This window comes from Phalangium opilio, unplaced genomic scaffold (assembly GCF_054372755.1).
Source record: "Phalangium opilio isolate 3A_F unplaced genomic scaffold, DU_Popi_V2 ptg000053l_1, whole genome shotgun sequence".
NCBI classification, from domain to species: domain Eukaryota; kingdom Metazoa; phylum Arthropoda; class Arachnida; order Opiliones; family Phalangiidae; genus Phalangium; species Phalangium opilio.
The window spans coordinates 2518007-2544390 of NW_028324172.1; the positions used below are offsets into that span (position 1 = coordinate 2518007).

General features: G+C 46.6%; 59 non-coding genes across 59 annotated transcripts; all 59 read right to left on the reverse strand.

Annotated features, from left to right (window-relative positions):
- Nucleotides 1-6: 6 nt before the first annotated feature.
- On the reverse strand, nucleotides 7-78 carry TRNAC-GCA (transfer RNA cysteine (anticodon GCA)). Its single transcript has one exon. It is a non-coding gene; the product is annotated as a tRNA-Cys (tRNA).
- A 187-nt stretch (nucleotides 79-265) lies between these two features.
- On the reverse strand, nucleotides 266-337 carry TRNAS-GCU (transfer RNA serine (anticodon GCU)). The gene has a single exon. It is a non-coding gene; the product is annotated as a tRNA-Ser (tRNA).
- Nucleotides 338-783: 446 nt separating this feature from the next.
- TRNAC-GCA (transfer RNA cysteine (anticodon GCA)) lies at nucleotides 784-855 on the reverse strand. The gene has a single exon. It is a non-coding gene; the product is annotated as a tRNA-Cys (tRNA).
- A 448-nt stretch (nucleotides 856-1303) lies between these two features.
- TRNAC-GCA (transfer RNA cysteine (anticodon GCA)) lies at nucleotides 1304-1375 on the reverse strand. Its single transcript has one exon. It is a non-coding gene; the product is annotated as a tRNA-Cys (tRNA).
- A 187-nt stretch (nucleotides 1376-1562) lies between these two features.
- On the reverse strand, nucleotides 1563-1634 carry TRNAR-GCG (transfer RNA arginine (anticodon GCG)). The gene has a single exon. It is a non-coding gene; the product is annotated as a tRNA-Arg (tRNA).
- Nucleotides 1635-1950: 316 nt separating this feature from the next.
- Nucleotides 1951-2022, reverse strand: TRNAC-GCA (transfer RNA cysteine (anticodon GCA)). Its single transcript has one exon. It is a non-coding gene; the product is annotated as a tRNA-Cys (tRNA).
- A 447-nt stretch (nucleotides 2023-2469) lies between these two features.
- Nucleotides 2470-2541, reverse strand: TRNAC-GCA (transfer RNA cysteine (anticodon GCA)). The gene has a single exon. It is a non-coding gene; the product is annotated as a tRNA-Cys (tRNA).
- Nucleotides 2542-2857: 316 nt separating this feature from the next.
- On the reverse strand, nucleotides 2858-2929 carry TRNAC-GCA (transfer RNA cysteine (anticodon GCA)). The gene has a single exon. It is a non-coding gene; the product is annotated as a tRNA-Cys (tRNA).
- Nucleotides 2930-3507: 578 nt separating this feature from the next.
- Nucleotides 3508-3579, reverse strand: TRNAC-GCA (transfer RNA cysteine (anticodon GCA)). The gene has a single exon. It is a non-coding gene; the product is annotated as a tRNA-Cys (tRNA).
- Nucleotides 3580-3894: 315 nt separating this feature from the next.
- On the reverse strand, nucleotides 3895-3966 carry TRNAC-GCA (transfer RNA cysteine (anticodon GCA)). The gene has a single exon. It is a non-coding gene; the product is annotated as a tRNA-Cys (tRNA).
- Nucleotides 3967-4024: 58 nt separating this feature from the next.
- Nucleotides 4025-4096, reverse strand: TRNAY-GUA (transfer RNA tyrosine (anticodon GUA)). Its single transcript has one exon. It is a non-coding gene; the product is annotated as a tRNA-Tyr (tRNA).
- A 704-nt stretch (nucleotides 4097-4800) lies between these two features.
- On the reverse strand, nucleotides 4801-4872 carry TRNAC-GCA (transfer RNA cysteine (anticodon GCA)). The gene has a single exon. It is a non-coding gene; the product is annotated as a tRNA-Cys (tRNA).
- A 578-nt stretch (nucleotides 4873-5450) lies between these two features.
- TRNAC-GCA (transfer RNA cysteine (anticodon GCA)) lies at nucleotides 5451-5522 on the reverse strand. The gene has a single exon. It is a non-coding gene; the product is annotated as a tRNA-Cys (tRNA).
- Nucleotides 5523-5837: 315 nt separating this feature from the next.
- Nucleotides 5838-5909, reverse strand: TRNAC-GCA (transfer RNA cysteine (anticodon GCA)). Its single transcript has one exon. It is a non-coding gene; the product is annotated as a tRNA-Cys (tRNA).
- Nucleotides 5910-5967: 58 nt separating this feature from the next.
- Nucleotides 5968-6039, reverse strand: TRNAY-GUA (transfer RNA tyrosine (anticodon GUA)). Its single transcript has one exon. It is a non-coding gene; the product is annotated as a tRNA-Tyr (tRNA).
- A 704-nt stretch (nucleotides 6040-6743) lies between these two features.
- TRNAC-GCA (transfer RNA cysteine (anticodon GCA)) lies at nucleotides 6744-6815 on the reverse strand. Its single transcript has one exon. It is a non-coding gene; the product is annotated as a tRNA-Cys (tRNA).
- Nucleotides 6816-7263: 448 nt separating this feature from the next.
- TRNAC-GCA (transfer RNA cysteine (anticodon GCA)) lies at nucleotides 7264-7335 on the reverse strand. Its single transcript has one exon. It is a non-coding gene; the product is annotated as a tRNA-Cys (tRNA).
- A 187-nt stretch (nucleotides 7336-7522) lies between these two features.
- TRNAS-GCU (transfer RNA serine (anticodon GCU)) lies at nucleotides 7523-7594 on the reverse strand. Its single transcript has one exon. It is a non-coding gene; the product is annotated as a tRNA-Ser (tRNA).
- Nucleotides 7595-7651: 57 nt separating this feature from the next.
- Nucleotides 7652-7723, reverse strand: TRNAC-GCA (transfer RNA cysteine (anticodon GCA)). Its single transcript has one exon. It is a non-coding gene; the product is annotated as a tRNA-Cys (tRNA).
- Nucleotides 7724-8040: 317 nt separating this feature from the next.
- On the reverse strand, nucleotides 8041-8112 carry TRNAC-GCA (transfer RNA cysteine (anticodon GCA)). Its single transcript has one exon. It is a non-coding gene; the product is annotated as a tRNA-Cys (tRNA).
- A 318-nt stretch (nucleotides 8113-8430) lies between these two features.
- Nucleotides 8431-8502, reverse strand: TRNAC-GCA (transfer RNA cysteine (anticodon GCA)). Its single transcript has one exon. It is a non-coding gene; the product is annotated as a tRNA-Cys (tRNA).
- Nucleotides 8503-8688: 186 nt separating this feature from the next.
- Nucleotides 8689-8760, reverse strand: TRNAS-GCU (transfer RNA serine (anticodon GCU)). The gene has a single exon. It is a non-coding gene; the product is annotated as a tRNA-Ser (tRNA).
- A 57-nt stretch (nucleotides 8761-8817) lies between these two features.
- On the reverse strand, nucleotides 8818-8889 carry TRNAC-GCA (transfer RNA cysteine (anticodon GCA)). Its single transcript has one exon. It is a non-coding gene; the product is annotated as a tRNA-Cys (tRNA).
- A 317-nt stretch (nucleotides 8890-9206) lies between these two features.
- TRNAC-GCA (transfer RNA cysteine (anticodon GCA)) lies at nucleotides 9207-9278 on the reverse strand. Its single transcript has one exon. It is a non-coding gene; the product is annotated as a tRNA-Cys (tRNA).
- Nucleotides 9279-9985: 707 nt separating this feature from the next.
- TRNAC-GCA (transfer RNA cysteine (anticodon GCA)) lies at nucleotides 9986-10057 on the reverse strand. Its single transcript has one exon. It is a non-coding gene; the product is annotated as a tRNA-Cys (tRNA).
- A 578-nt stretch (nucleotides 10058-10635) lies between these two features.
- Nucleotides 10636-10707, reverse strand: TRNAS-GCU (transfer RNA serine (anticodon GCU)). Its single transcript has one exon. It is a non-coding gene; the product is annotated as a tRNA-Ser (tRNA).
- Nucleotides 10708-11023: 316 nt separating this feature from the next.
- TRNAY-GUA (transfer RNA tyrosine (anticodon GUA)) lies at nucleotides 11024-11095 on the reverse strand. Its single transcript has one exon. It is a non-coding gene; the product is annotated as a tRNA-Tyr (tRNA).
- A 705-nt stretch (nucleotides 11096-11800) lies between these two features.
- Nucleotides 11801-11872, reverse strand: TRNAC-GCA (transfer RNA cysteine (anticodon GCA)). Its single transcript has one exon. It is a non-coding gene; the product is annotated as a tRNA-Cys (tRNA).
- Nucleotides 11873-12708: 836 nt separating this feature from the next.
- TRNAC-GCA (transfer RNA cysteine (anticodon GCA)) lies at nucleotides 12709-12780 on the reverse strand. Its single transcript has one exon. It is a non-coding gene; the product is annotated as a tRNA-Cys (tRNA).
- Nucleotides 12781-12837: 57 nt separating this feature from the next.
- On the reverse strand, nucleotides 12838-12909 carry TRNAC-GCA (transfer RNA cysteine (anticodon GCA)). Its single transcript has one exon. It is a non-coding gene; the product is annotated as a tRNA-Cys (tRNA).
- Nucleotides 12910-13613: 704 nt separating this feature from the next.
- Nucleotides 13614-13685, reverse strand: TRNAC-GCA (transfer RNA cysteine (anticodon GCA)). The gene has a single exon. It is a non-coding gene; the product is annotated as a tRNA-Cys (tRNA).
- Nucleotides 13686-13873: 188 nt separating this feature from the next.
- Nucleotides 13874-13945, reverse strand: TRNAY-GUA (transfer RNA tyrosine (anticodon GUA)). The gene has a single exon. It is a non-coding gene; the product is annotated as a tRNA-Tyr (tRNA).
- Nucleotides 13946-14133: 188 nt separating this feature from the next.
- On the reverse strand, nucleotides 14134-14205 carry TRNAR-GCG (transfer RNA arginine (anticodon GCG)). The gene has a single exon. It is a non-coding gene; the product is annotated as a tRNA-Arg (tRNA).
- Nucleotides 14206-14650: 445 nt separating this feature from the next.
- Nucleotides 14651-14722, reverse strand: TRNAC-GCA (transfer RNA cysteine (anticodon GCA)). The gene has a single exon. It is a non-coding gene; the product is annotated as a tRNA-Cys (tRNA).
- An 836-nt stretch (nucleotides 14723-15558) lies between these two features.
- On the reverse strand, nucleotides 15559-15630 carry TRNAC-GCA (transfer RNA cysteine (anticodon GCA)). Its single transcript has one exon. It is a non-coding gene; the product is annotated as a tRNA-Cys (tRNA).
- A 57-nt stretch (nucleotides 15631-15687) lies between these two features.
- On the reverse strand, nucleotides 15688-15759 carry TRNAC-GCA (transfer RNA cysteine (anticodon GCA)). Its single transcript has one exon. It is a non-coding gene; the product is annotated as a tRNA-Cys (tRNA).
- Nucleotides 15760-16076: 317 nt separating this feature from the next.
- TRNAY-GUA (transfer RNA tyrosine (anticodon GUA)) lies at nucleotides 16077-16148 on the reverse strand. The gene has a single exon. It is a non-coding gene; the product is annotated as a tRNA-Tyr (tRNA).
- Nucleotides 16149-16595: 447 nt separating this feature from the next.
- TRNAC-GCA (transfer RNA cysteine (anticodon GCA)) lies at nucleotides 16596-16667 on the reverse strand. Its single transcript has one exon. It is a non-coding gene; the product is annotated as a tRNA-Cys (tRNA).
- Nucleotides 16668-16724: 57 nt separating this feature from the next.
- TRNAC-GCA (transfer RNA cysteine (anticodon GCA)) lies at nucleotides 16725-16796 on the reverse strand. The gene has a single exon. It is a non-coding gene; the product is annotated as a tRNA-Cys (tRNA).
- Nucleotides 16797-17632: 836 nt separating this feature from the next.
- On the reverse strand, nucleotides 17633-17704 carry TRNAC-GCA (transfer RNA cysteine (anticodon GCA)). Its single transcript has one exon. It is a non-coding gene; the product is annotated as a tRNA-Cys (tRNA).
- Nucleotides 17705-17761: 57 nt separating this feature from the next.
- Nucleotides 17762-17833, reverse strand: TRNAC-GCA (transfer RNA cysteine (anticodon GCA)). The gene has a single exon. It is a non-coding gene; the product is annotated as a tRNA-Cys (tRNA).
- A 317-nt stretch (nucleotides 17834-18150) lies between these two features.
- Nucleotides 18151-18222, reverse strand: TRNAY-GUA (transfer RNA tyrosine (anticodon GUA)). Its single transcript has one exon. It is a non-coding gene; the product is annotated as a tRNA-Tyr (tRNA).
- Nucleotides 18223-18669: 447 nt separating this feature from the next.
- Nucleotides 18670-18741, reverse strand: TRNAC-GCA (transfer RNA cysteine (anticodon GCA)). Its single transcript has one exon. It is a non-coding gene; the product is annotated as a tRNA-Cys (tRNA).
- A 317-nt stretch (nucleotides 18742-19058) lies between these two features.
- On the reverse strand, nucleotides 19059-19130 carry TRNAY-GUA (transfer RNA tyrosine (anticodon GUA)). Its single transcript has one exon. It is a non-coding gene; the product is annotated as a tRNA-Tyr (tRNA).
- Nucleotides 19131-19835: 705 nt separating this feature from the next.
- On the reverse strand, nucleotides 19836-19907 carry TRNAC-GCA (transfer RNA cysteine (anticodon GCA)). Its single transcript has one exon. It is a non-coding gene; the product is annotated as a tRNA-Cys (tRNA).
- An 835-nt stretch (nucleotides 19908-20742) lies between these two features.
- Nucleotides 20743-20814, reverse strand: TRNAC-GCA (transfer RNA cysteine (anticodon GCA)). The gene has a single exon. It is a non-coding gene; the product is annotated as a tRNA-Cys (tRNA).
- A 57-nt stretch (nucleotides 20815-20871) lies between these two features.
- On the reverse strand, nucleotides 20872-20943 carry TRNAC-GCA (transfer RNA cysteine (anticodon GCA)). Its single transcript has one exon. It is a non-coding gene; the product is annotated as a tRNA-Cys (tRNA).
- Nucleotides 20944-21647: 704 nt separating this feature from the next.
- On the reverse strand, nucleotides 21648-21719 carry TRNAC-GCA (transfer RNA cysteine (anticodon GCA)). Its single transcript has one exon. It is a non-coding gene; the product is annotated as a tRNA-Cys (tRNA).
- Nucleotides 21720-21907: 188 nt separating this feature from the next.
- On the reverse strand, nucleotides 21908-21979 carry TRNAY-GUA (transfer RNA tyrosine (anticodon GUA)). The gene has a single exon. It is a non-coding gene; the product is annotated as a tRNA-Tyr (tRNA).
- A 57-nt stretch (nucleotides 21980-22036) lies between these two features.
- TRNAC-GCA (transfer RNA cysteine (anticodon GCA)) lies at nucleotides 22037-22108 on the reverse strand. Its single transcript has one exon. It is a non-coding gene; the product is annotated as a tRNA-Cys (tRNA).
- A 57-nt stretch (nucleotides 22109-22165) lies between these two features.
- Nucleotides 22166-22237, reverse strand: TRNAC-GCA (transfer RNA cysteine (anticodon GCA)). Its single transcript has one exon. It is a non-coding gene; the product is annotated as a tRNA-Cys (tRNA).
- A 316-nt stretch (nucleotides 22238-22553) lies between these two features.
- On the reverse strand, nucleotides 22554-22625 carry TRNAC-GCA (transfer RNA cysteine (anticodon GCA)). The gene has a single exon. It is a non-coding gene; the product is annotated as a tRNA-Cys (tRNA).
- Nucleotides 22626-22813: 188 nt separating this feature from the next.
- On the reverse strand, nucleotides 22814-22885 carry TRNAY-GUA (transfer RNA tyrosine (anticodon GUA)). The gene has a single exon. It is a non-coding gene; the product is annotated as a tRNA-Tyr (tRNA).
- Nucleotides 22886-23590: 705 nt separating this feature from the next.
- TRNAC-GCA (transfer RNA cysteine (anticodon GCA)) lies at nucleotides 23591-23662 on the reverse strand. Its single transcript has one exon. It is a non-coding gene; the product is annotated as a tRNA-Cys (tRNA).
- A 188-nt stretch (nucleotides 23663-23850) lies between these two features.
- Nucleotides 23851-23922, reverse strand: TRNAC-GCA (transfer RNA cysteine (anticodon GCA)). The gene has a single exon. It is a non-coding gene; the product is annotated as a tRNA-Cys (tRNA).
- Nucleotides 23923-23980: 58 nt separating this feature from the next.
- TRNAC-GCA (transfer RNA cysteine (anticodon GCA)) lies at nucleotides 23981-24052 on the reverse strand. Its single transcript has one exon. It is a non-coding gene; the product is annotated as a tRNA-Cys (tRNA).
- A 57-nt stretch (nucleotides 24053-24109) lies between these two features.
- Nucleotides 24110-24181, reverse strand: TRNAC-GCA (transfer RNA cysteine (anticodon GCA)). The gene has a single exon. It is a non-coding gene; the product is annotated as a tRNA-Cys (tRNA).
- A 1482-nt stretch (nucleotides 24182-25663) lies between these two features.
- On the reverse strand, nucleotides 25664-25735 carry TRNAC-GCA (transfer RNA cysteine (anticodon GCA)). Its single transcript has one exon. It is a non-coding gene; the product is annotated as a tRNA-Cys (tRNA).
- A 188-nt stretch (nucleotides 25736-25923) lies between these two features.
- Nucleotides 25924-25995, reverse strand: TRNAY-GUA (transfer RNA tyrosine (anticodon GUA)). Its single transcript has one exon. It is a non-coding gene; the product is annotated as a tRNA-Tyr (tRNA).
- Nucleotides 25996-26384: the final 389 nt, after the last annotated feature.

Sequence of the window (26384 nt, forward strand, 5' to 3'; positions counted from 1 at the left end):
TGTTACAGGGAGAACTCGGGTTTGAACCAAGGACCTCTCAATCTGCAGTCGAATGCTCTACCACTGAGCTATTCCCCCTTTTTCAAGGCCGCAATGTCGATTTAACTGAAATAACGGAATGATCCGTGCTGTTACAGGGGGAACTCGGGTTTGAACCAAGGACCTCTCGATCTGCAGTCGAATGCTATACCACTGAGCTATTCCCCCTTGTTCAAGGCCGTAATGTCGATTTAACTAAAATAAACGGAATGATCCGTGCTGTTACAGGGGGAACTCAGGTTTGAACCAAGGACCTCTCGATCAGCAGTCGAATGCTCAACCACTGAGCTATTCCCCCTTTTTCAAGGCCGTAATGTCGATTTACCTGAAATAACGGAATGATCCGTGCTGTTACAGGGGGAACTCGGGTTTGAACCAAGGACCTCTCGATCTGCAATCGAATGCTCTACCACTGAGCTATTACCCCTTGTTCAAGGCCGTAATGTCGATTTAACTAAAATAAACGGAATGATCCGTGCTGTTACAGGGCGAACTCGGGTTTGAAGCAAGGACCTCTCGATCTGCTGTCGAATGCTCTACCACTGAGCTATTCCCCCTTGTTCAAGGCCGTAATGTCGATTTAACTAAAATAAACGGAATGATCCGTGCTGTTACAGGGGGAACTCAGGTTTGAACCAAGGACCTCTCGATCTGCAGTCGAATGCTCAACCACTGAGCTATTCCCCCTTTTTCAAGGCCGTAATGTCGATTTACCTGAAATAACGGAATGATCCGTGCTGTTACAGGGGGAACTCGGGTTTGAACCAAGGGCCTCTCGATCTGCAGTCGAATGCTCTACCACTGAGCTATTCCCCCTTGTTCAAGGCCGTAATGTCGATTTAACTAAAATAAACGAAATGATCCGTGCTGTTACAGGGGGAACTCGGGTTTAAACCAAGGACCTCTCGATCTGCAGTCGAACGCTCTACCACTGAGCCATTCCCCTTTGTTCATAACCGTAATGTCGACTTAACTAAAATAAACGAAATGATCCGTACTATTACAGGGAGAACTCGGGTTTGAACCAAGGACCTCTCGATCTGCAGTCGAATGCTTTACCATTGAGCTATTCCCCTTTTTTCCTCGCCCTAATGTTGATTTAACTAAAATAGACGAAACGATCCGTGCTGTTATAGCGGGAGCTCGGGTTTGAACCAAGGACCTCTCGATCTGCAGTCGAATGCTCTACCACTGAGCTATTCCCCCTTGTTCGAGGCCGTAATGTTGATTTAACTAAAATAAAGGCAATGATCCGTGCTGTTACAGGGAGAACTCGGGTTTGAACCAAGGACCTCTCAATCTGCAGTCGAATGCTCTACCACTGAGCTATTCCCCCTTTTTCAAGGCCGCAATGTCGATTTAACTGAAATAACGGAATGATCCGTGCTGTTACAGGGGGAACTCGGGTTTGAACCAAGGACCTCTCGATCTGCAGTCGAATGCTATACCACTGAGCTATTCCCCCTTGTTCAAGGCCGTAATGTCGATTTAACTAAAATAAACGGAATGATCCGTGCTGTTACAGGGGGAACTCAGGTTTGAACCAAGGACCTCTCGATTCGCAGTCGAATGCTCAACCACTGAGCTATTCCCCCTTTTTCAAGGCCGTAATGTCGATTTACCTGAAATAACGGAATGATCCGTGCTGTTACAGGGGGAACTCGGGTTTGAAGCAAGGACCTCTCGATCTGCTGTCGAATGCTCTACCACTGAGCTATTCCCCCTTGTTCAAGGCCGTAATGTCGATTTAACTAAAATAAACGGAATGATCCGTGCTGTTACAGGGGGAACTCAGGTTTGAACCAAGGACCTCTCGATCTGCAGTCGAATGCTCAACCACTGAGCTATTCCCCCTTTTTCAAGGCCGTAATGTCGATTTACCTGAAATAACGGAATGATCCGTGCTGTTACAGGGGGAACTCGGGTTTGAACCAAGGACCTCTCGATCTGCAGTCGAATGCTCTACCACTGAGCTATTCCCCCTTGTTCAAGGCCGTAATGTCGATTTAACTAAAATAAACGAAATGATCCGTGCTGTTACAGGGGGAACTCGGGTTTAAACCAAGGACCTCTCGATCTGCAGTCGAATGCTCTACCACTGAGCCATTCCCCTTTGTTCATAACCGTAATGCCGACTTAACTAAAATAAACGAAATGATCCGTACTATTACAGGGAGAACTCGGGTTTGAACCAAGGACCTCTCGATCTGCAGTCGAATGCTTTACCATTGAGCTATTCCCCTTTTTTCCTCGCCCTAATGTCGATTTAACTAAAATAGACGGAACGATCCGTGCTGTTATAGCGGGAGCTCGGGTTTGAACCAAGGACCTCTCGATCTGCAGTCGAATGCTCTACCACTGAGCTATCCCCCTAGTTCAAGGCCGTAATGTTGATTTAACTAAAATAAAGGCAATGATCCGTGCTGTTACAGGGAGAACTCGGGTTTGAACCAAGGACCTCTCAATCTGCAGTCGAATGCTCTACCACTGAGCTATTCCCCCTTTTTCAAGGCCGTAATGTCGATTTAACAGAAATAACGGAATGATCCGTGCTGTTACAGGGGGAACTCGGGTTTGAACCAAGGACCTCTCGATCTGCAGTCGAATGCTATACCACTGAGCTATTCCCCCTTGTTCAAGGCCGTAATGTCGATTTAACTAAAATAAACGGAATGATCCGTGCTGTTACAGGGGGAACTCAGGTTTGAACCAAGGACCTCTCGATCTGCAGTCGAATGCTCAACCACTGAGCTATTCCCCCTTTTTCAAGGCCGTAATGTCGATTTACCTGAAATAACGGAATGATCCGTGCTGTTACAGGGGGAACTCGGGTTTGAACCAAGGACCTCTCGATCTGCAGTCGAATGCTCTACCACTGAGCTATTCCCCCTTGTTCAAGGCCGTAATGTCTATTTAACTAAAATAAACGAAATGATCCGTGCTGTTACAGGGGGAACTCGGGTTTAAACCAAGGACCTCTCGATCTGCAGTCGAATGCTCTACCACTGAGCCATTCCCCTTTGTTCATAACCGTAATGCCGACTTAACTAAAATAAACGAAATGATCCGTACTATTACAGGGAGAACTCGGGTTTGAACCAAGGACCTCTCGATCTGCAGTCGAATGCTTTACCATTGAGCTATTCCCCTTTTTTCCTCGCCCTAATGTCGATTTAACTAAAATAGACGGAACGATCCGTGCTGTTATAGCGGGAGCTCGGGTTTGAACCAAGGACCTCTCGATCTGCAGTCGAATGCTCTACCACTGAGCCATTCCCCTTTGTTCATAACCGTAATGTCGATTGAACTAAAATAAACGGAATGATCCGTGCTGTTATAGCGGGAGCTCGGGTTTGAACCAAGGACCTCTCGATCTGCAGTCGAATGCTCTACCACTGAGCTATTCCCCCTAGTTCAAGGCCGTAATGTTGATTTAACTAAAATAAAGGCAATGATCCGTGCTGTTACAGGGAGAACTCGGGTTTGAACCAAGGACCTCTCAATCTGCAGTCGAATGCTCTACCACTGAGCTATTCTCCCTTTTTCAAGGCCGTAATGTCGATTTAACTGAAATAACGGAATGATCCGTGCTGTTACAGGGGGAACTCGGGTTTGAACCAAGGACCTCTCGATCTGCAGTCGAATGCTCTACCAATGAGCTATTCCCCCTTGTTCAAGGCTGTAATGTCGATTTAACTAAAATAAACGGAATGATCCGTGCTGTTACAGGGGGAACTCAGGTTTGAACCAAGGACCTCAGATCTGCAGTCGAATGCTCAACCACTGAGCTATTCCCCCTTTTTCAAGGCCGTAATGTCGATTTAACTGAAATAACGGAATGATCCGTGCTGTTACAGGGGGAACTCGGGTTTGAACCAAGGACCTCTCGATCTGCAGTCGAATGCTCTACCACTGAGCTATTCCCCCTTGTTCAAGGCCGTAATGTCGATTTAACTAAAATAAACGGAATGATCCGTGCTGTTACAGGGGGAAACCAGGTTTGAACCAAGGACCTCTCGATCTACAGTCGAATGCTCTACCGCTGAGCTATTCCCCCTTGTTCATAACCGTAATGTCGATTTAACTAAAATAAACGAAATGATCCGTGCTGTTACAGGGGGAACTTGGGTTTAAACCAAGGACCTCTCGATCTGCAGTCGAATGCTCTACCACTGAGCCATTCCCCTTTGTTCATAACCGTAATGTCGACTTAACGAAAATAAACGAAATGATCCGTACTATTACAGGGAGAACTCGGGTTTGAACCAAGGACCTCTCGATCTGCAGTCGAATGCTCTACCAATGAGCTATTCCCCCTTGTTCAAGGCCGTAATGTCGATTTAACTAAAATAAACGGAATGATCCGTGCTGTTACAGGGGGAACTCAGGTTTGAACCAAGGACCTCAGATCTGCAGTCGAATGCTCAACCACTGAGCTATTCCCCCTTTTTCAAGGCCGTAATGTCGATTTAACTGAAAAACGGAATGATCCGTGCTGTTACAGGGGGAACTCGGGTTTGAACCAAGGACCTCTCGATCTGCAGTCGAATGCTATACCACTGAGCTATTCCCCCTTGTTCAAGGCCGTAATGTCGATTTAACTAAAATAAACGGAATGATCCGTGCTGTTACAGGGGGAACTCAGGTTTGAACCAAGGACCTCTCGATCTGCAGTCGAATGCTCAACCACTGAGCTATTCCCCCTTTTTCAAGGCCGTAATGTCGATTTACCTGAAATAACGGAATGATCCGTGCTGTTACAGGGGGAACTCGGGTTTGAACCAAGGACCTCTCGATCTGCAGTCGAATGCTCTACCACTGAGCTATTCCCCCTTGTTCAAGGCCGTAATGTCTATTTAACTAAAATAAACGAAATGATCCGTGCTGTTACAGGGGGAACTCGGGTTTAAACCAAGGACCTCTCGATCTGCAGTCGAATGCTCTACCACTGAGCCATTCCCCTTTGTTCATAACCGTAATGCCGACTTAACTAAAATAAACGAAATGATCCGTACTATTACAGGGAGAACTCGGGTTTGAACCAAGGACCTCTCGATCTGCAGTCGAATGCTTTACCATTGAGCTATTCCCCTTTTTTCCTCGCCCTAATGTCGATTTAACTAAAATAGACGGAACGATCCGTGCTGTTATAGCGGGAGCTCGGGTTTGAACCAAGGACCTCTCGATCTGCAGTCGAATGCTCTACCACTGAGCCATTCCCCTTTGTTCATAACCGTAATGTCGATTGAACTAAAATAAACGGAATGATCCGTGCTGTTATAGCGGGAGCTCGGGTTTGAACCAAGGACCTCTCGATCTGCAGTCGAATGCTCTACCACTGAGCTATTCCCCCTAGTTCAAGGCCGTAATGTTGATTTAACTAAAATAAAGGCAATGATCCGTGCTGTTACAGGGAGAACTCGGGTTTGAACCAAGGACCTCTCAATCTGCAGTCGAATGCTCTACCACTGAGCTATTCTCCCTTTTTCAAGGCCGTAATGTCGATTTAACTGAAATAACGGAATGATCAGTGCTGTTACAGGGGGAACTCGGGTTTGAACCAAGGACCTCTCGATCTGCAGTCGAATGCTCTACCAATGAGCTATTCCCCCTTGTTCAAGGCTGTAATGTCGATTTAACTAAAATAAACGGAATGATCCGTGCTGTTACAGGGGGAACTCAGGTTTGAACCAAGGACCTCAGATCTGCAGTCGAATGCTCAACCACTGAGCTATTCCCCCTTTTTCAAGGCCGTAATGTCGATTTAACTGAAATAACGGAATGATCCGTGCTGTTACAGGGGGAACTCGGGTTTGAACCAAGGACCTCTCGATCTGCAGTCGAATGCTCTACCACTGAGCTATTCCCCCTTGTTCAAGGCCGTAATGTCGATTTAACTAAAATAAACGGAATGATCCGTGCTGTTACAGGGGGAAACCAGGTTTGAACCAAGGACCTCTCGATCTACAGTCGAATGCTCTACCGCTGAGCTATTCCCCCTTGTTCATAACCGTAATGTCGATTTAACTAAAATAAACGAAATGATCCGTGCTGTTACAGGGGGAACTTGGGTTTAAACCAAGGACCTCTCGATCTGCAGTCGAATGCTCTACCACTGAGCCATTCCCCTTTGTTCATAACCGTAATGTCGACTTAACGAAAATAAACGAAATGATCCGTACTATTACAGGGAGAACTCGGGTTTGAACCAAGGACCTCTCGATCTGCAGTCGAATGCTCTACCAATGAGCTATTCCCCCTTGTTCAAGGCCGTAATGTCGATTTAACTAAAATAAACGGAATGATCCGTGCTGTTACAGGGGGAACTCAGGTTTGAACCAAGGACCTCAGATCTGCAGTCGAATGCTCAACCACTGAGCTATTCCCCCTTTTTCAAGGCCGTAATGTCGATTTAACTGAAAAACGGAATGATCCGTGCTGTTACAGGGGGAACTCGGGTTTGAACCAAGGACCTCTCGATCTGCAGTCGAATGCTATACCACTGAGCTATTCCCCCTTGTTCAAGGCCGTAATGTCGATTTAACTAAAATAAACGGAATGATCCGTGCTGTTACAGGGGGAACTCAGGTTTGAACCAAGGACCTCTCGATTTGCAGTCGAATGCTCAACCACTGAGCTATTCCCCCTTTTTCAAGGCCGTAATGTCGATTTACCTGAAATAACGGAATGATCCGTGCTGTTACAGGGGGAACTCGGGTTTGAACCAAGGGCCTCTCGATCTGCAGTCGAATGCTCTACCACTGAGCTATTCCCCCTTGTTCAAGGCCGTAATGTCGATTTAACTAAAATAAACGAAATGATCCGTGCTGTTACAGGGGGAACTCGGGTTTAAACCAAGGACCTCTCGATCTGCAGTCGAACGCTCTACCACTGAGCCATTCCCCTTTGTTCATAACCGTAATGTCGACTTAACTAAAATAAACGAAATGATCCGTACTATTACAGGGAGAACTCGGGTTTGAACCAAGGACCTCTCGATCTGCAGTCGAATGCTTTACCATTGAGCTATTCCCCTTTTTTCCTCGCCCTAATGTTGATTTAACTAAAATAGACGGAACGATCCGTGCTGTTATAGCGGGAGCTCGGGTTTGAACCAAGGACCTCTCGATCTGCAGTCGAATGCTCTACCACTGAGCTATTCCCCCTAGTTCGAGGCCGTAATGTTGATTTAACTAAAATAAAGGCAATGATCCGTGCTGTTACAGGGAGAACTCGGGTTTGAACCAAGGACCTCTCAATCTGCAGTCGAATGCTCTACCACTGAGCTATTCCCCCTTTTTCAAGGCCGCAATGTCGATTTAACTGAAATAACGGAATGATCCGTGCTGTTACAGGGGGAACTCGGGTTTGAACCAAGGACCTCTCGATCTGCAGTCGAATGCTATACCACTGAGCTATTCCCCCTTGTTCAAGGCCGTAATGTCGATTTAACTAAAATAAACGGAATGATCCGTGCTGTTACAGGGGGAACTCAGGTTTGAACCAAGGACCTCTCGATCAGCAGTCGAATGCTCAACCACTGAGCTATTCCCCCTTTTTCAAGACCGTAATGTCGATTTACCTGAAATAACGGAATGATCCGTGCTGTTACAGGGGGAACTCGGAATTGAACCAAGGACCTCTCGATCTGCAGTCGAATGCTCTACCACTGAGCTATTCCCCCTTGTTCAAGGCCGTAATGTCGATTTAACTAAAATAAACGGAATGATCCGTGCTGTTACAGGGCGAACTCGGGTTTGAAGCAAGGACCTCTCGATCTGCTGTCGAATGCTCTACCACTGAGCTATTCCCCCTTGTTCAAGGCCGTAATGTCGATTTAACTAAAATAAACGGAATGATCCGTGCTGTTACAGGGGGAACTCAGGTTTGAACCAAGGACCTCTCGATCTGCAGTCGAATGCTCAACCACTGAGCTATTCCCCCTTTTTCAAGGCCGTAATGTCGATTTACCTGAAATAACGGAATGATCCGTGCTGTTACAGGGGGAACTCGGGTTTGAACCAAGGACCTCTCGATCTGCAGTCGAATGCTCTACCACTGAGCTATTCCCCCTTGTTCAAGGCCGTAATGTCGATTTAACTAAAATAAACGAAATGATCCGTACTATTACAGGGAGAACTCGGGTTTGAACCAAGGACCTCTCGATCTGCAGTCGAATGCTTTACCATTGAGCTATTCCCCTTTTTTCCTCGCCCTAATGTCGATTTAACTAAAATAGACGAAACGATCCGTGCTGTTATAGCGGGAGCTCGGGTTTGAACCAAGGACCTCTCGATCTGCAGTCGAATGCTCTACCACTGAGCTATTCCCCCCAGTTCGAGGCCGTAATGTTGATTTAACTAAAATAAAGGCAATGATCCGTGCTGTTACAGGGAGAACTCGGGTTTGAACCAAGGACCTCTCAATCTGCAGTCGAATGCTCTACCACTGAGCTATTCCCCCTTTTTCAAGGCCGCAATGTCGATTTAACTGAAATAACGGAATGATCCGTGCTGTTACAGGGGGAACTCGGGTTTGAACCAAGGACCTCTCGATCTGCAGTCGAATGCTATACAACTGAGCTATTCCCCCTTGTTCAAGGCCGTAATGTCGACTTAACTGAAATAACGGAATGATCCGTGCTGTTACAGGGGGAACTCAGGATTGAACCAAGGACCTCTCGATCAGCAGTCGAATGCTCAACCACTGAACTATTCCCCCTTTTTCAAGGCCGTAATGTCGATTTACCTGAAATAACGGAATGATCCGTGCTGTTACAGGGGGAACTCGGGTTTGAACCAAGGACCTCTCGATCTGCAGTCGAATGCTCTACCACTGAGCTATTCCCCCTTGTTCAAGGCCGTAATGTCGATTTAACTAAAATAAACGGAATGATCCGTGCTGTTACAGGGCGAACTCGGGTTTGAAGCAAGGACCTCTCCATCTGCTGTCGAATGCTCTACCACTGAGCTATTCCCCCTTGTTCAAGGCCGTAATGTCGATTTAACTAAAATAAACGGAATGATCCGTGCTGTTACAGGGGGAACTCAGGTTTGAACCAAGGACCTCTCGATCTGCAGTCGAATGCTCAACCACTGAGCTATTCCCCCTTTTTCAAGGCCGTAATGTCGATTTACCTGAAATAACGGAATGATCCGTGCTGTTACAGGGGGAACTCGGGTTTGAACCAAGGACCTCTCGATCTGCAGTCGAATGCTCTACCACTGAGCTATTCCCCCTTGTTCAAGGCCGTAATGTCGATTTAACTAAAATAAACGAAATGATCCGTGCTGTTACAGGGGGAACTCGGGTTTAAACCAAGGACCTCTCGATCTGCAGTCGAATGCTCTACCACTGAGCCATTCCCCTTTGTTCATAACCGTAATGCCGACTTAACTAAAATAAACGAAATGATCCGTACTATTACAGGGAGAACTCGGGTTTGAACCAAGGACCTCTCGATCTGCAGTCGAATGCTTTACCATTGAGCTATTCCCCTTTTTTCCTCGCCCTAATGTCGATTTAACTAAAATAGACGGAACGATCCGTGCTGTTATAGCGGGAGCTCGGGTTTGAACCAAGGACCTCTCGATCTGCAGTCGAATGCTCTACCACTGAGCTATTCCCCCTTTTTCAAGGCCGTAATGTCGATTTAACTGAAATAACGGAATGATCCGTGCTGTTACAGGGGGAACTCGGGTTTGAACCAAGGACCTCTCGATCTGCAGTCGAATGCTATACCACTGAGCTATTCCCCCTTGTTCAAGGCCGTAATGTCGATTTAACTAAAATAAACGGAATGATCCGTGCTGTTACAGGGGGAACTCAGGTTTGAACCAAGGACCTCTCGATCTGCAGTCGAATGCTCAACCACTGAGCTATTCCCCCTTTTTCAAGGCCGTAATGTCGATTTAACTAAAATAAACGGAATGATCCGTGCTGTTACAGGGGGAACTCGGGTTTGAACCAAGGACCTCTCGATCTGCAGTCGAATGCTCTACCACTGAGCTATTCCCCCTTGTTCAAGGCCGTAATGTCTATTTAACTAAAATAAACGAAATGATCCGTGCTGTTACAGGGGGAACTCGGGTTTAAACCAAGGACCTCTCGATCTGCAGTCGAATGCTCTACCACTGAGCCATTCCCCTTTGTTCATAACCGTAATGCCGACTTAACTAAAATAAACGAAATGATCCGTACTATTACAGGGAGAACTCGGGTTTGAACCAAGGACCTCTCGATCTGCAGTCGAATGCTTTACCATTGAGCTATTCCCCTTTTTTCCTCGCCCTAATGTCGATTTAACTAAAATAGACGGAACGATCCGTGCTGTTATAGCGCGAGCTCGGGTTTGAACCAAGGACCTCTCGATCTGCAGTCGAATGCTCTACCACTGAGCCATTCCCCTTTGTTCATAACCGTAATGTCGATTGAACTAAAATAAACGGAATGATCCGTGCTGTTATAGCGGGAGCTCGGGTTTGAACCAAGGACCTCTCGATCTGCAGTCGAATGCTCTACCACTGAGCTATTCCCCCTAGTTCAAGGCCGTAATGTTGATTTAACTAAAATATAGGCAATGATCCGTGCTGTTACAGGGAGAACTCGGGTTTGAACCAAGGACCTCTCAATCAGCAGTCGAATGCTCTACCACTGAGCTATTCTCCCTTTTTCAAGGCCGTAATGTCGATTTAACTGAAATAACGGAATGATCCGTGCTGTTACAGGGGGAACTCGGGTTTGAACCAAGGACCTGTCGATCTGCAGTCGAATGCTCTACCAATGAGCTATTCCCCCTTGTTCAAGGCCGTAATGTCGATTTAACTAAAATAACGGAATGATCCGTGCTGTTACAGGGGGAACTCGGGTTTGAACCAAGGACCTCTCGATCTGCAGTCGAATGCTCTACCACTGAGCTCTTCCCCCTAGTTCAAGGCCGTAATGTCGATTTAACTAAAATAAAAGGAATGATCCGTGCTGTTACAGGGGGAACTCGGGTTTGCACCAAGGACCTCTCGATTTACAGTCGAATGCTCTACCGCTGAGCTATTCCCCCTTGTTCATAACCGTAATGTCGATTTAACTAAAATAAACGAAATGATCCGTGCTGTTACAGGGGGAACTCGGGTTTAAACCAAGGACCTCTCGATCTGCAGTCGAATGCTCTACCACTGAGCCATTCCCCTTTGTTCATAACCGTAATGTCGACTTAACGAAAATAAACGAAATGATCCGTACTATTACAGGGAGAACTCGGGTTTGAACCAAGGACCTCTCGATCTGCAGTCGAATGCTTTACCATTGAGCTATTCCCCTTTTTTCCTCGCCCTAATGTCGATTTAACTAAAATAGACGGAACGATCCGTGTTGTTATAGCGGGAGCTCGGGTTTGAACCAAGGACCTCTCGATCTGCAGTCGAATGCTCTACCACTGAGCTATTCCCCCTTTTTCAAGGCCGTAATGTCGATTTAACTGAAATAACGGAATGATCCGTGCTGTTACAGGGGGAACTCGGGTTTGAACCAAGGACCTCTCGATCTGCAGTCGAATACTCTACCAATGAGCTATTCCCCCTTGTTCAAGGCCGTAATGTCGATTTAACTAAAATAAACGGAATGATCCGTGCTGTTACAGGGGGAACTCAGGTTTGAACCAAGGACCTCAGATCTGCAGTCGAATGCTCAACCACTGAGCTATTCCCCCTTTTTCAAGGCCGTAATGTCGATTTAACTGAAATAACGGAATGATCCGTGCTGTTACAGGGGGAACTCGGGTTTGAACCAAGGACCTCTCGATCTGCAGTCGAATGCTCTACCACTGAGCTATTCCCCCTTGTTCAAGGCCGTAATGTCGATTTAACTAAAATAAACGGAATGATCCGTGCTGTTAAAGGGGGAAACCAGGTTTGAACCAAGGACCTCTCGATCTGCAGTCGAATGCTCTACCGCTGAGCTATTCCCCCTTGTTCATAACCGTAATGTCGATTTAACTAAAATAAACGAAATGATCCGTGCTGTTACAGGGGGAACTCGGGTTTAAACCAAGGACCTCTCGATCTGCAGTCGAATGCTCTACCACTGAGCCATTCCCCTTTGTTCATAACCGTAATGTCGACTTAACTAAAATAAACGAAATAATCCGTACTATTACAGGGAGAACTCGGGTTTGAACCAAGGACCTCTCGATCTGCAGTCGAATGCTTTACCATTGAGCTATTCCCCTTTTTTCCTCGCCCTAATGTCGATTTAACTAAAATAGACGGAACGATCCGTGTTGTTATAGCGGGAGCTCGGGTTTGAACCAAGGACCTCTCGATCTGCAGTCGAATGCTCTACCCTTGAGCTATTCCCCCTTTTTCAAGGCCGTAATGTCGATTTAACTAAAATAACGGTATGATCCGTGCTGTTACAGGGCGAACACGGGTTTGAACCAAGGACCTCTCGATCTGCAGTCGAATGCTCTACCACTGAGCTATTCCCCCTTGTTCAAGCCTGTAATGTCGATTTAACTAAAATAAACGGAATGATCCGTGCTGTTACAGGGGGAACTCAGGTTTGAACCAAGGACCTCTCGATCTGCAGTCGATTGCTCAACCACTGAGCTATTCCCTCTTTTTCAAGGCCGTAATGTCGATTTAACTGAAATAACGGAATGATCCGTGCTGTTACAGGGGGAACTCGGGTTTGAACCAAGGACCTCTCGATCTGCAGTCGAATGCTCTACCACTGAGCTATTCCCCCTTTTTCAAGGCCGTAATGTCGATTTAACTGAAATAACGGAATGATCCGTGCTGTTACAGGGGGAACTCGGGTTTGAACCAAGGACCTCTCGATCTGCAGTCGAATGCTCTACCACTGAGCTATTCCCCCTTTTTCAAGGCCGTAATGTCGATTTACCTGAAATAACGGAATGATCCGTGCTGTTACAGGGGGAACTCGGGTTTAAACCAAGGACGTCTCGATCTGCAGTCGAATGCTCTACCACTGAGCCATTCCCCTTTGTTCATAACCGTAATGTCGATTGAACTAAAATAAACGGAATGATCCGTGCTGTTATAGCGGGAGCTCGGGTTTGAACCAAGGACCTCTCGATCTGCAGTCGAATGCTCTACCACTGAGCTATTCCCCCTAGTTCAAGGACGTAATGTTGATTTAACTAAAATAAAGGCAATGATCCGTGCTGTTACAGGGAGAACTCGGGTTTGAACCAAGGACCTCTCAGTCTGCAGTCGAATGCTCTACCACTGAGCTATTCTCCCTTTTTCAAGGCCGTAATGTCGATTTAACTGAAATAACGGAATGATCCGTGCTGTTACAGGGGGAACTCGGGTTTGAACCAAGGACCTCTCGATCTGCAGTCGAATGCTCTACCAATGAGCTATTCCCCCTTGTTAAAGGCCGTAATGTCGATTTAACTAAAATAAACGGAATGATCCGTGCTGTTACAGGGGGAACTCAGGTTTGAACCAAGGACCTCAGATCTGCAGTCGAATGCTCAACCACTGAGCTATTCCCCCTTTTTCAAGGCCGTAATGTCGATTTAACTGAAATAACGGAATGATCCGTGCTGTTACAGGGGGAACTCGGGTTTGAACCAAGGACCTCTCGATCTGCAGTCGAATGCTCTACCACTGAGCTATTCCCCCTTGTTCAAGGCCGTAATGTCGATTTAACAAAAATAAACGGAATGATCCGTGCTGTTACAGGGGGAAACCAGGTTTGAACCAAGGACCTCTCGATCTGCAGTCGAATGCTCTACCACTGAGCTCTTCCCCCTAGTTCAAGGCCGTAATGTCGATTTAACTAAAATAAAAGGAATGATCCGTGCTGTTACAGGGGGAACTCGGGTTTGCACCAAGGACCTCTCGATCTACAGTCGAATGCTCTACCGCTGAGCTATTCCCCCTTGTTCATAACCGTAATGTCGATTTAACTAAAATAAACGAAATGATCCGTGCTGTTACAGGGGGAACTCGGGTTTAAACCAAGGACCTCTCGATCTGCAGTCGAATGCTCTACCACTGAGCCATTCCCCTTTGTTCATAACCGTAATGTCGACTTAACGAAAATAAACGAAATGATCCGTACTATTACAGGGAGAACTCGGGTTTGAACCAAGGACCTCTCGATCCGCAGTCGAATGCTTTACCATTGAGCTATTCCCCTTTTTTCCTCGCCCTAATGTCGATTTAACTAAAATAGACGGAACGATCCGTGTTGTTATAGCGGGAGCTCGGGTTTGAACCAAGGACCTCTCGATCTGCAGTCGAATGCTCTACCACTGAGCTATTCCCCCTTTTTCAAGGCCGTAATGTCGATTTAACTGAAATAACGGAATGATCCGTGCTGTTACAGGGGGAACTCGGGTTTGAACCAAGGACCTCTCGATCTGCAGTCGAATGCTCTACCAATGAGCTATTCCCCCTTGTTCAAGGCCGTAATGTCGATTTAACTAAAATAAACGGAATGATCCGTGCTGTTACAGGGGGAACTCAGGTTTGAACCAAGGACCTCAGATCTGCAGTCGAATGCTCAACCACTGAGCTATTCCCCCTTTTTCAAGGCCGTAATGTCGATTTAACTGAAATAACGGAATGATCCGTGCTGTTACAGGGGGAACTCGGGTTTGAACCAAGGACCTCTCGATCTGCAGTCGAATGCTCTACCACTGAGCTATTCCCCCTTGTTCAAGGCCGTAATGTCGATTTAACTAAAATAAACGGAATGATCCGTGCTGTTACAGGGGGAAACCAGGTTTGAACCAAGGACCTCTCGATCTGCAGTCGAATGCTCTACCGCTGAGCTATTCCCCCTTGTTCATAACCGTAATGTCGATTTAACTAAAATAAACGAAATGATCCGTGCTGTTACAGGGGGAACTCGGGTTTAAACCAAGGACCTCTCGATCTGCAGTCGAATGCTCTACCACTGAGCCATTCCCCTTTGTTCATAACCGTAATGTCGACTTAACTAAAATAAACGAAATAATCCGTACTATTACAGGGAGAACTCGGGTTTGAACCAAGGACCTCTCGATCTGCAGTCGAATGCTTTACCATTGAGCTATTCCCCTTTTTTCCTCGCCCTAATGTCGATTTAACTAAAATAGACGGAACGATCCGTGTTGTTATAGCGGGAGCTCGGGTTTGAACCAAGGACCTCTCGATCTGCAGTCGAATGCTCTACCCTTGAGCTATTCCCCCTTTTTCAAGGCCGTAATGTCGATTTAACTAAAATAACGGTATGATCCGTGCTGTTACAGGGCGAACTCGGGTTTGAACCAAGGACCTCTCGATCTGCAGTCGAATGCTCTACCACTGAGCTATTCCCCCTTGTTCAAGCCTGTAATGTCGATTTAACTAAAATAAACGGAATGATCCGTGCTGTTACAGGGGGAACTCAGGTTTGAACCAAGGACCTCTCGATCTGCAGTCGATTGCTCAACCACTGAGCTATTCCCTCTTTTTCAAGGCCGTAATGTCGATTTAACTGAAATAACGGAATGATCCGTGCTGTTACAGGGGGAACTCGGGTTTGAACCAAGGACCTCTCGATCTGCAGTCGAATGCTCTACCACTGAGCTATTCCCCCTTTTTCAAGGCCGTAATGTCGATTTAACTGAAATAACGGAATGATCCGTGCTGTTACAGGGGGAACTCGGGTTTGAACCAAGGACCTCTCGATCTGCAGTCGAATGCTCTACCACTGAGCTATTCCCCCTTTTTCAAGGCCGTAATGTCGATTTACCTGAAATAACGGAATGATCCGTGCTGTTACAGGGGGAACTCGGGTTTAAACCAAGGACGTCTCGATCTGCAGTCGAATGCTCTACCGCTGAGCTATTCCCCCTTGTTCATAACCGTAATGTCGATTTAACTAAAATAAACGGAATGATCCGTGCTGTTACAGGGGGAAACCAGGTTTGAACCAAGGACCTCGCGATCTGCAGTCGAATGCTCTACCACTGAGCTCTTCCCCCTAGTTCAAGGCCGTAATGTCGATTTAACTAAAATAAAAGGAATGATCCGTGCTGTTACAGGGGGAACTCGGGTTTGCACCAAGGACCTCTCGATCTACAGTCGAATGCTCTACCGCTGAGCTATTCCCCCTTGTTCATAACCGTAATGTCGATTTAACTAAAATAAACGAAATGATCCGTGCTGTTACAGGGGGAACTCGGGTTTAAACCAAGGACCTCTCGATCTGCAGTCGAATGCTCTACCACTGAGCCATTCCCCTTTGTTCATAACCGTAATGTCGACTTAACGAAAATAAACGAAATGATCCGTACTATTACAGGGAGAACTCGGGTTTGAACCAAGGACCTCTCGATCTGCAGTCGAATGCTTTACCATTGAGCTATTCCCCTTTTTTCCTCGCCCTAATGTCGATTTAACTAAAATAGACGGAACGATCCGTGTTGTTATAGCGGGAGCTCGGGTTTGAACCAAGGACCTCTCGATCTGCAGTCGAATGCTCTACCACTGAGCTATTCCCCCTTTTTCAAGGCCGTAATGTCGATTTAACTGAAATAACGGAATGATCCGTGCTGTTACAGGGGGAACTCGGGTTTGAACCAAGGACCTCTCGATCTGCAGTCGAATGCTCTACCACTGAGCTATTCCCCCTTTTTCAAGGCCGTAATGTCGATTTACCTGAAATAACGGAATGATCCGTGCTGTTACAGGGGGAACTCGGGTTTGAACCAAGGACCTCTCGATCTGCAGTCGAATGCTCTACCACTGAGCTATTCCCCCTTGTTCAAGGCCGTAATGTCGATTTAACTAAAATAAACGGAATGATCCGTGCTGTTACAGGGGGAAACCAGGTTTGAACCAAGGACCTCTCGATCTGCAGTCGAATGCTCTACCGCTGAGCTATTCCCCCTTGTTCATAACCGTAATGTCGATTTAACTAAAATAAACGAAATGATCCGTGCTGTTACAGGGGGAACTCGGGTTTAAACCAAGGACCTCTCGATCTGCAGTCGAATGCTCTACCACTGAGCCATTCCCCTTTGTTCATAACCGTAATGTCGACTTAACTAAAATAAACGAAATAATCCGTACTATTACAGGGAGAACTCGGGTTTGAACCAAGGACCTCTCGATCTGCAGTCGAATGCTTTACCATTGAGCTATTCCCCTTTTTTCCTCGCCCTAATGTCGATTTAACTAAAATAGACGGAACGATCCGTGTTGTTATAGCGGGAGCTCGGGTTTGAACCAAGGACCTCTCGATCTGCAGTCGAATGCTCTACCCTTGAGCTATTCCCCCTTTTTCAAGGCCGTAATGTCGATTTAACTAAAATAACGGTATGATCCGTGCTGTTACAGGGCGAACTCGGGTTTGAACCAAGGACCTCTCGATCTGCAGTCGAATGCTCTACCACTGAGCTATTCCCCCTTGTTCAAGCCTGTAATGTCGATTTAACTAAAATAAACGGAATGATCCGTGCTGTTACAGGGGGAACTCAGGTTTGAACCAAGGACCTCTCGATCTGCAGTCGATTGCTCAACCACTGAGCTATTCCCTCTTTTTCAAGGCCGTAATGTCGATTTAACTGAAATAACGGAATGATCCGTGCTGTTACAGGGGGAACTCGGGTTTGAACCAAGGACCTCTCGATCTGCAGTCGAATGCTCTACCACTGAGCTATTCCCCCTTTTTCAAGGCCGTAATGTCGATTTAACTGAAATAACGGAATGATCCGTGCTGTTACAGGGGGAACTCGGGTTTGAACCAAGGACCTCTCGATCTGCAGTCGAATGCTCTACCACTGAGCTATTCCCCCTTTTTCAAGGCCGTAATGTCGATTTACCTGAAATAACGGAATGATCCGTGCTGTTACAGGGGGAACTCGGGTTTAAACCAAGGACGTCTCGATCTGCAGTCGAATGCTCTACCGCTGAGCTATTCCCCCTTGTTCATAACCGTAATGTCGATTTAACTAAAATAAACGGAATGATCCGTGCTGTTACAGGGGGAAACCAGGTTTGAACCAAGGACCTCGCGATCTGCAGTCGAATGCTCTACCACTGAGCTCTTCCCCCTAGTTCAAGGCCGTAATGTCGATTTAACTAAAATAAAAGGAATGATCCGTGCTGTTACAGGGGGAACTCGGGTTTGCACCAAGGACCTCTCGATCTACAGTCGAATGCTCTACCGCTGAGCTATTCCCCCTTGTTCATAACCGTAATGTCGATTTAACTAAAATAAACGAAATGATCCGTGCTGTTACAGGGGGAACTCGGGTTTAAACCAAGGACCTCTCGATCTGCAGTCGAATGCTCTACCACTGAGCCATTCCCCTTTGTTCATAACCGTAATGTCGACTTAACGAAAATAAACGAAATGATCCGTACTATTACAGGGAGAACTCGGGTTTGAACCAAGGACCTCTCGATCTGCAGTCGAATGCTTTACCATTGAGCTATTCCCCTTTTTTCCTCGCCCTAATGTCGATTTAACTAAAATAGACGGAACGATCCGTGTTGTTATAGCGGGAGCTCGGGTTTGAACCAAGGACCTCTCGATCTGCAGTCGAATGCTCTACCACTGAGCTATTCCCCCTTTTTCAAGGCCGTAATGTCGATTTAACTGAAATAACGGAATGATCCGTGCTGTTACAGGGGGAACTCGGGTTTGAACCAAGGACCTCTCGATCTGCAGTCGAATGCTCTACCACTGAGCTATTCCCCCTTTTTCAAGGCCGTAATGTCGATTTACCTGAAATAACGGAATGATCCGTGCTGTTACAGGGGGAACTCGGGTTTAAACCAAGGACGTCTCGATCTGCAGTCGAATGCTCTACCGCTGAGCTATTCCCCCTTGTTCATAACCGTAATGTCGATTTAACTAAAATAAACGGAATGATCCGTGCTGTTACAGGGGGAAACCAGGTTTGAACCAAGGACCTCGCGATCTGCAGTCGAATGCTCTACCACTGAGCTCTTCCCCCTAGTTCAAGGCCGTAATGTCGATTTAACTAAAATAAAAGGAATGATCCGTGCTGTTACAGGGGGAACTCGGGTTTGCACCAAGGACCTCTCGATCTACAGTCGAATGCTCTACCGCTGAGCTATTCCCCCTTGTTCATAACCGTAATGTCGATTTAACTAAAATAAACGAAATGATCCGTGCTGTTACAGGGGGAACTCGGGTTTAAACCAAGGACCTCTCGATCTGCAGTCGAATGCTCTACCACTGAGCCATTCCCCTTTGTTCATAACCGTAATGTCGACTTAACGAAAATAAACGAAATGATCCGTACTATTACAGGGAGAACTCGGGTTTGAACCAAGGACCTCTCGATCTGCAGTCGAATGCTTTACCATTGAGCTATTCCCCTTTTTTCCTCGCCCTAATGTCGATTTAACTAAAATAGACGGAACGATCCGTGTTGTTATAGTGGGAGCTCGGGTTTGAACCAAGGACCTCTCGATCTGCAGTCGAATGCTCTACCACTGAGCTATTCCCCCTTTTTCAAGGCCGTAATGTCGATTTAACTGAAATAACGGAATGATCCGTGCTGTTACAGGGGGAACTCGGGTTTGAACCAAGGACCTCTCGATCTGCAGTCGAATGCTCTACCAATGAGCTATTCCCCCTTGTTCAAGGCCGTAATGTCGATTTAACTAAAAGAAACGGAATGATCCGTGCTGTTACAGGGGGAACTCAGGTTTGAACCAAGGACCTCAGATCTGCAGTCGAATGCTCAACCACTGAGCTATTCCCCCTTTTTCAAGGCCGTAATGTCGATTTAACTGAAATAACGGAATGATCCGTGCTGTTACAGGGGGAACTCGGGTTTGAACCAAGGACCTCTCGATCTGCAGTCGAATGCTCTACCACTGAGCTATTCCCCCTTGTTCAAGGCCGTAATGTCGATTTAACTAAAATAAACGGAATGATCCGTGCTGTTACAGGGGGAAACCAGGTTTGAACCAAGGACCTCTCGATCTGCAGTCGAATGCTCTACCGCTGAGCTATTCCCCCTTGTTCATAACCGTAATGTCGATTTAACTAAAATAAACGAAATGATCCGTGCTGTTACAGGGGGAACTCGGGTTTAAACCAAGGACCTCTCGATCTGCAGTCGAATGCTCTACCACTGAGCCATTCCCCTTTGTTCATAACCGTAATGTCGACTTAACTAAAATAAACGAAATAATCCGTACTATTACAGGGAGAACTCGGGTTTGAACCAAGGACCTCTCGATCTGCAGTCGAATGCTTTACCATTGAGCTATTCCCCTTTTTTCCTCGCCCTAATGTCGATTTAACTAAAATAGACGGAACGATCCGTGTTGTTATAGCGGGAGCTCGGGTTTGAACCAAGGACCTCTCGATCTGCAGTCGAATGCTCTACCCTTGAGCTATTCCCCCTTTTTCAAGGCCGTAATGTCGATTTAACTAAAATAACGGTATGATTCGTGCTGTTACAGGGCGAACTCGGGTTTGAACCAAGGACCTCTCGATCTGCAGTCGAATGCTCTACCACTGAGCTATTCCCCCTTGTTCAAGCCTGTAATGTCGATTTAACTAAAATAAACGGAATGATCCGTGCTGTTACAGGGGGAACTCAGGTTTGAACCAAGGACCTCTCGATCTGCAGTCGATTGCTCAACCACTGAGCTATTCCCTTTTTCCAAGGCCGTAATGTCGATTTAACTGAAATAACGGAATGATCCGTGCTGTTACAGGGGGAACTCGGTCTTGAACCAAGGACCTCTCGATCTGCAGTCGAATGCTCTACCACTGAGCTATTCCCCCTTTTTCAAGGCCGTAATGTCGATTTAACTGAAATAACGGAATGATCCGTGCTGTTACAGGGGGAACTCGGGTTTGAACCAAGGACCTCTCGATCTGCAGTCGAATGCTCTACCACTGAGCTATTCCCCCTTTTTCAAGGCCGTAATGTCGATTTACCTGAAATAACGGAATGATCCGTGCTGTTACAGGGGGAACTCGGGTTTAAACCAAGGACGTCTCGATCTGCAGTCGAATGCTCTACCACTGAGCCATTCCCCTTTGTTCATAACCGTAATGTCGATTGAACTAAAATAAACGGAATGATCCGTGCTGTTATAGCGGGAGCTCGGGTTTCAACCAAGGACCTCTCGATCTGCAGTCGAATGCTCTACCACTGAGCTATTCCCCCTAGTTCAAGGCCGTAATGTTGATTTAACTAAAATAAAGGCAATGATCCGTGCTGTTACAGGGAGAACTCGGGTTTGAACCAAGGACCTCTCAGTCTGCAGTCGAATGCTCTACCACTGAGCTATTCTCCCTTTTTCAAGGCCGTAATGTCGATTTAACTGAAATAACGGAATGATCCGTGCTGTTACAAGGGGAACTCGGGTTTGAACCAAGGACCTCTCGATCTGCAGTCGAATGCTCTACCAATGAGCTATTCCCCCTTGTTAAAGGCCGTAATGTCGATTTAACTAAAATAAACGGAATGATCCGTGCTGTTACAGGGGGAACTCAGGTTTGAACCAAGGACCTCAGATCTGCAGTCGAATGCTCAACCACTGAGCTATTCCCCCTTTTTCAAGGCCGTAATGTCGATTTAACTGAAATAACGGAATGATCCGTGCTGTTACAGGGGGAACTCGGGTTTGAACCAAGGACCTCTCGATCTGCAGTCGAATGCTCTACCACTGAGCTATTCCCCCTTGTTCAAGGCCGTAATGTCGATTTAACTAAAATAAACGGAATGATCCGTGCTGTTACAGGGGGAAACCAGGTTTGAACCAAGGACCTCTCGATCTGCAGTCGAATGCTCTACCACTGAGCTCTTCCCCCTAGTTCAAGGCCGTAATGTCGATTTAACTAAAATAAAAGGAATGATCCGTGCTGTTACAGGGGGAACTCGGGTTTGCACCAAGGACCTCTCGATCTACAGTCGAATGCTCTACCGCTGAGCTATTCCCCCTTGTTCATAACCGTAATGTCGATTTAACTGAAATAACGGAATGATCCGTGCTGTTACAGGGGGAACTCGGTCTTGAACCAAGGACCTCTCGATCTGCAGTCGAATGCTCTACCACTGAGCTATTCCCCCTTTTTCAAGGCCGTAATGTCGATTTAACTGAAATAACGGAATGATCCGTGCTGTTACAGGGGGAACTCGGGTTTGAACCAAGGACCTCTCGATCTGCAGTCGAATGCTCTACCACTGAGCTATTCCCCCTTTTTCAAGGCCGTAATGTCGATTTACCTGAAATAACGGAATGATCCGTGCTGTTACAGGGGGAACTCGGGTTTAAACCAAGGACGTCTCGATCTGCAGTCGAATGCTCTACCACTGAGCCATTCCCCTTTGTTCATAACCGTAATGTCGATTGAACTAAAATAAACGGAATGATCCGTGCTGTTATAGCGGGAGCTCGGGTTTCAACCAAGGACCTCTCGATCTGCAGTCGAATGCTCTACCACTGAGCTATTCCCCCTAGTTCAAGGCCGTAATGTCGATTTAACTGAAATAACGGAATGATCCGTGCTGTTACAGGGGGAACTCGGGTTTGAACCAAGGACCTCTCGATCTGCAGTCGAATGCTCTACCACTGAGCTATTCCCCCTTGTTCAAGGCCGTAATGTCGATTTAACTAAAATAAACGGAATGATCCGTGCTGTTACAGGGGGAAACCAGGTTTGAACCAAGGACCTCTCGATCTGCAGTCGAATGCTCTACCACTGAGCTCTTCCCCCTAGTTCAAGGCCGTAATGTCGATTTAACTAAAATAAAAGGAATGATCCGTGCTGTTACAGGGGGAACTCGGGTTTGCACCAAGGACCTCTCGATCTACAGTCGAATGCTCTACCGCTGAGCTATTCCCCCTTGTTCATAACCGTAATGTCGATTTAACTAAAATAAACGAAATGATCCGTGCTGTTACAGGGGGAACTCGGGTTTAAACCAAGGACCTCTCGATCTGCAGTCGAATGCTCTACCACTGAGCCATTCCCCTTTGTTCATAACCGTAATGTCGACTTAACGAAAATAAACGAAATGATCCGTACTATTACAGGGAGAACTCGGGTTTGAACCAAGGACCTCTCGATCTGCAGTCGAATGCTTTACCATTGAGCTATTCCCCTTTTTTCCTCGCCCTAATGTCGATTTAACTAAAATAGACGGAACGATCCGTGTTGTTATAGCGGGAGCTCGGGTTTGAACCAAGGACCTCTCGATCTGCAGTCGAATGCTCTACCACTGAGCTATTCCCCCTTTTTCAAGGCCGTAATGTCGATTTAACTGAAATAACGGAATGATCCGTGCTGTTACAGGGGGAACTCGGATTTGAACCAAGGACCTCTCGATCTGCAGTCGAATGCTCTACCAATGAGCTATTCCCCCTTGTTCAAGGCCGTAATGTCGATTTAACTAAAATAAACGGAATGATCCGTGCTGTTACAGGGGGAACTCAGGTTTGAACCAAGGACCTCAGATCTGCAGTCGAATGCTCAACCACTGAGCTATTCCCCCTTTTTCAAGGCCGTAATGTCGATTTAACTGAAATAACGGAATGATCCGTGCTGTTACAGGGGGAACTCGGGTTTGAACCAAGGACCTCTCGATCTGCAGTCGAATGCTCTACCACTGAGCTATTCCCCCTTGTTCAAGGCCGTAATGTCGATTTAACTAAAATAAACGGAATGATCCGTGCTGTTACAGGGGGAAACCAGGTTTGAACCAAGGACCTCTCGATCTGCAGTCGAATGCTCTACCGCTGAGCTATTCCCCCTTGTTCATAACCGTAATGTCGATTTAACTAAAATAAACGAAATGATCCGTGCTGTTACAGGGGGAACTCGGGTTTAAACCAAGGACCTCTCGATCTGCAGTCGAATGCTCTACCACTGAGCTATTCCCCCTAGTTCAAGGCCGTAATGTTGATTTAACTAAAATAAAGGCAATGATCCGTGCTGTTACAGGGAGAACTCGGGTTTGAACCAAGGACCTCTCAATCTGCAGTCGAATGCTCTACCACTGAGCTATTCTCCCTTTTTCAAGGCCGTAATGTCGATTTAACTGAAATAACGGAATGATCCGTGCTGTTACAGGGGGAACTCGGGTTTGAACCAAGGACCTCTCGATCTGCAGTCGAATGCTCTACCACTGAGCTATTCCCCCTTGTTCAAGGCCGTAATGTCGATTTAACTAAAATAAACGGAATGATCCGTGCTGTTACAGGGGGAAACCAGGTTTGAACCAAGGACCTCTCGATCTGCAGTCGAATGCTCTACCGCTGAGCTATTCCCCCTTGTTCATAACCGTAATGTCGATTTAACTAAAATAAACGAAATGATCCGTGCTGTTACAGGGGGAACTCGGGTTTAAACCAAGGACCTCTCGATCTGCAGTCGAATGCTCTACCACTGAGCCATTCCCCTTTGTTCATAACCGTAATGTCGACTTAACTAAAATAAACGAAATAATCCGTACTATTACAGGGAGAACTCGGGTTTGAACCAAGGACCTCTCGATCTGCAGTCGAATGCTTTACCATTGAGCTATTCCCCTTTTTTCCTCGCCCTAATGTCGATTTAACTAAAATAGACGGAACGATCCGTGTTGTTATAGCGGGAGCTCGGGTTTGAACCAAGGACCTCTCGATCTGCAGTCGAATGCTCTACCCTTGAGCTATTCCCCCTTTTTCAAGGCCGTAATGTCGATTTAACTAAAATAACGGTATGATCCGTGCTGTTACAGGGCGAACTCGGGTTTGAACCAAGGACCTCTCGATCTGCAGTCGAATGCTCTACCACTGAGCTATTCCCCCTTGTTCAAGCCTGTAATGTCGATTTAACTAAAATAAACGGAATGATCCGTGCTGTTACAGGGGGAACTCAGGTTTGAACCAAGGACCTCTCGATCTGCAGTCGATTGCTCAACCACTGAGCTATTCCCTTTTTTCAAGGCCGTAATGTCGATTTAACTGAAATAACGGAATGATCCGTGCTGTTACAGGGGGAACTCGGGTTTAAACCAAGGACGTCTCGATCTGCAGTCGAATGCTCTACCACTGAGCCATTCCCCTTTGTTCATAACCGTAATGTCGATTGAACTAAAATAAACGGAATGATCCGTGCTGTTATAGCGGGAGCTCGGGTTTCAACCAAGGACCTCTCGATCTGCAGTCGAATGCTCTACCACTGAGCTATTCCCCCTAGTTCAAGGCCGTAATGTTGATTTAACTAAAATAAAGGCAATGATCCGTGCTGTTACAGGGAGAACTCGGGTTTGAACCAAGGACCTCTCAGTCTGCAGTCGAATGCTCTACCACTGAGCTATTCTCCCTTTTTCAAGGCCGTAATGTCGATTTAACTGAAATAACGGAATGATCCGTGCTGTTACAAGGGGAACTCGGGTTTGAACCAAGGACCTCTCGATCTGCAGTCGAATGCTCTACCAATGAGCTATTCCCCCTTGTTAAAGGCCGTAATGTCGATTTAACTAAAATAAACGGAATGATCCGTGCTGTTACAGGGGGAACTCAGGTTTGAACCAAGGACCTCAGATCTGCAGTCGAATGCTCAACCACTGAGCTATTCCCCCTTTTTCAAGGCCGTAATGTCGATTTAACTGAAATAACGGAATGATCCGTGCTGTTACAGGGGGAACTCGGGTTTGAACCAAGGACCTCTCGATCTGCAGTCGAATGCTCTACCACTGAGCTATTCCCCCTTGTTCAAGGCCGTAATGTCGATTTAACTAAAATAAACGGAATGATCCGTGCTGTTACAGGGGGAAACCAGGTTTGAACCAAGGACCTCTCGATCTGCAGTCGAATGCTCTACCACTGAGCTCTTCCCCCTAGTTCAAGGCCGTAATGTCGATTTAACTAAAATAAAAGGAATGATCCGTGCTGTTACAGGGGGAACTCGGGTTTGCACCAAGGACCTCTCGATCTACAGTCGAATGCTCTACCGCTGAGCTATTCCCCCTTGTTCATAACCGTAATGTCGATTTAACTAAAATAAACGAAATGATCCGTGCTGTTACAGGGGGAACTCGGGTTTAAACCAAGGACCTCTCGATCTGCAGTCGAATGCTCTACCACTGAGCCATTCCCCTTTGTTCATAACCGTAATGTCGACTTAACGAAAATAAACGAAATGATCCGTACTATTACAGGGAGAACTCGGGTTTGAACCAAGGACCTCTCGATCTGCAGTCGAATGCTTTACCATTGAGCTATTCCCCTTTTTTCCTCGCCCTAATGTCGATTTAACTAAAATAGACGGAACGATCCGTGTTGTTATAGCGGGAGCTCGGGTTTGAACCAAGGACCTCTCGATCTGCAGTCGAATGCTCTACCACTGAGCTATTCCCC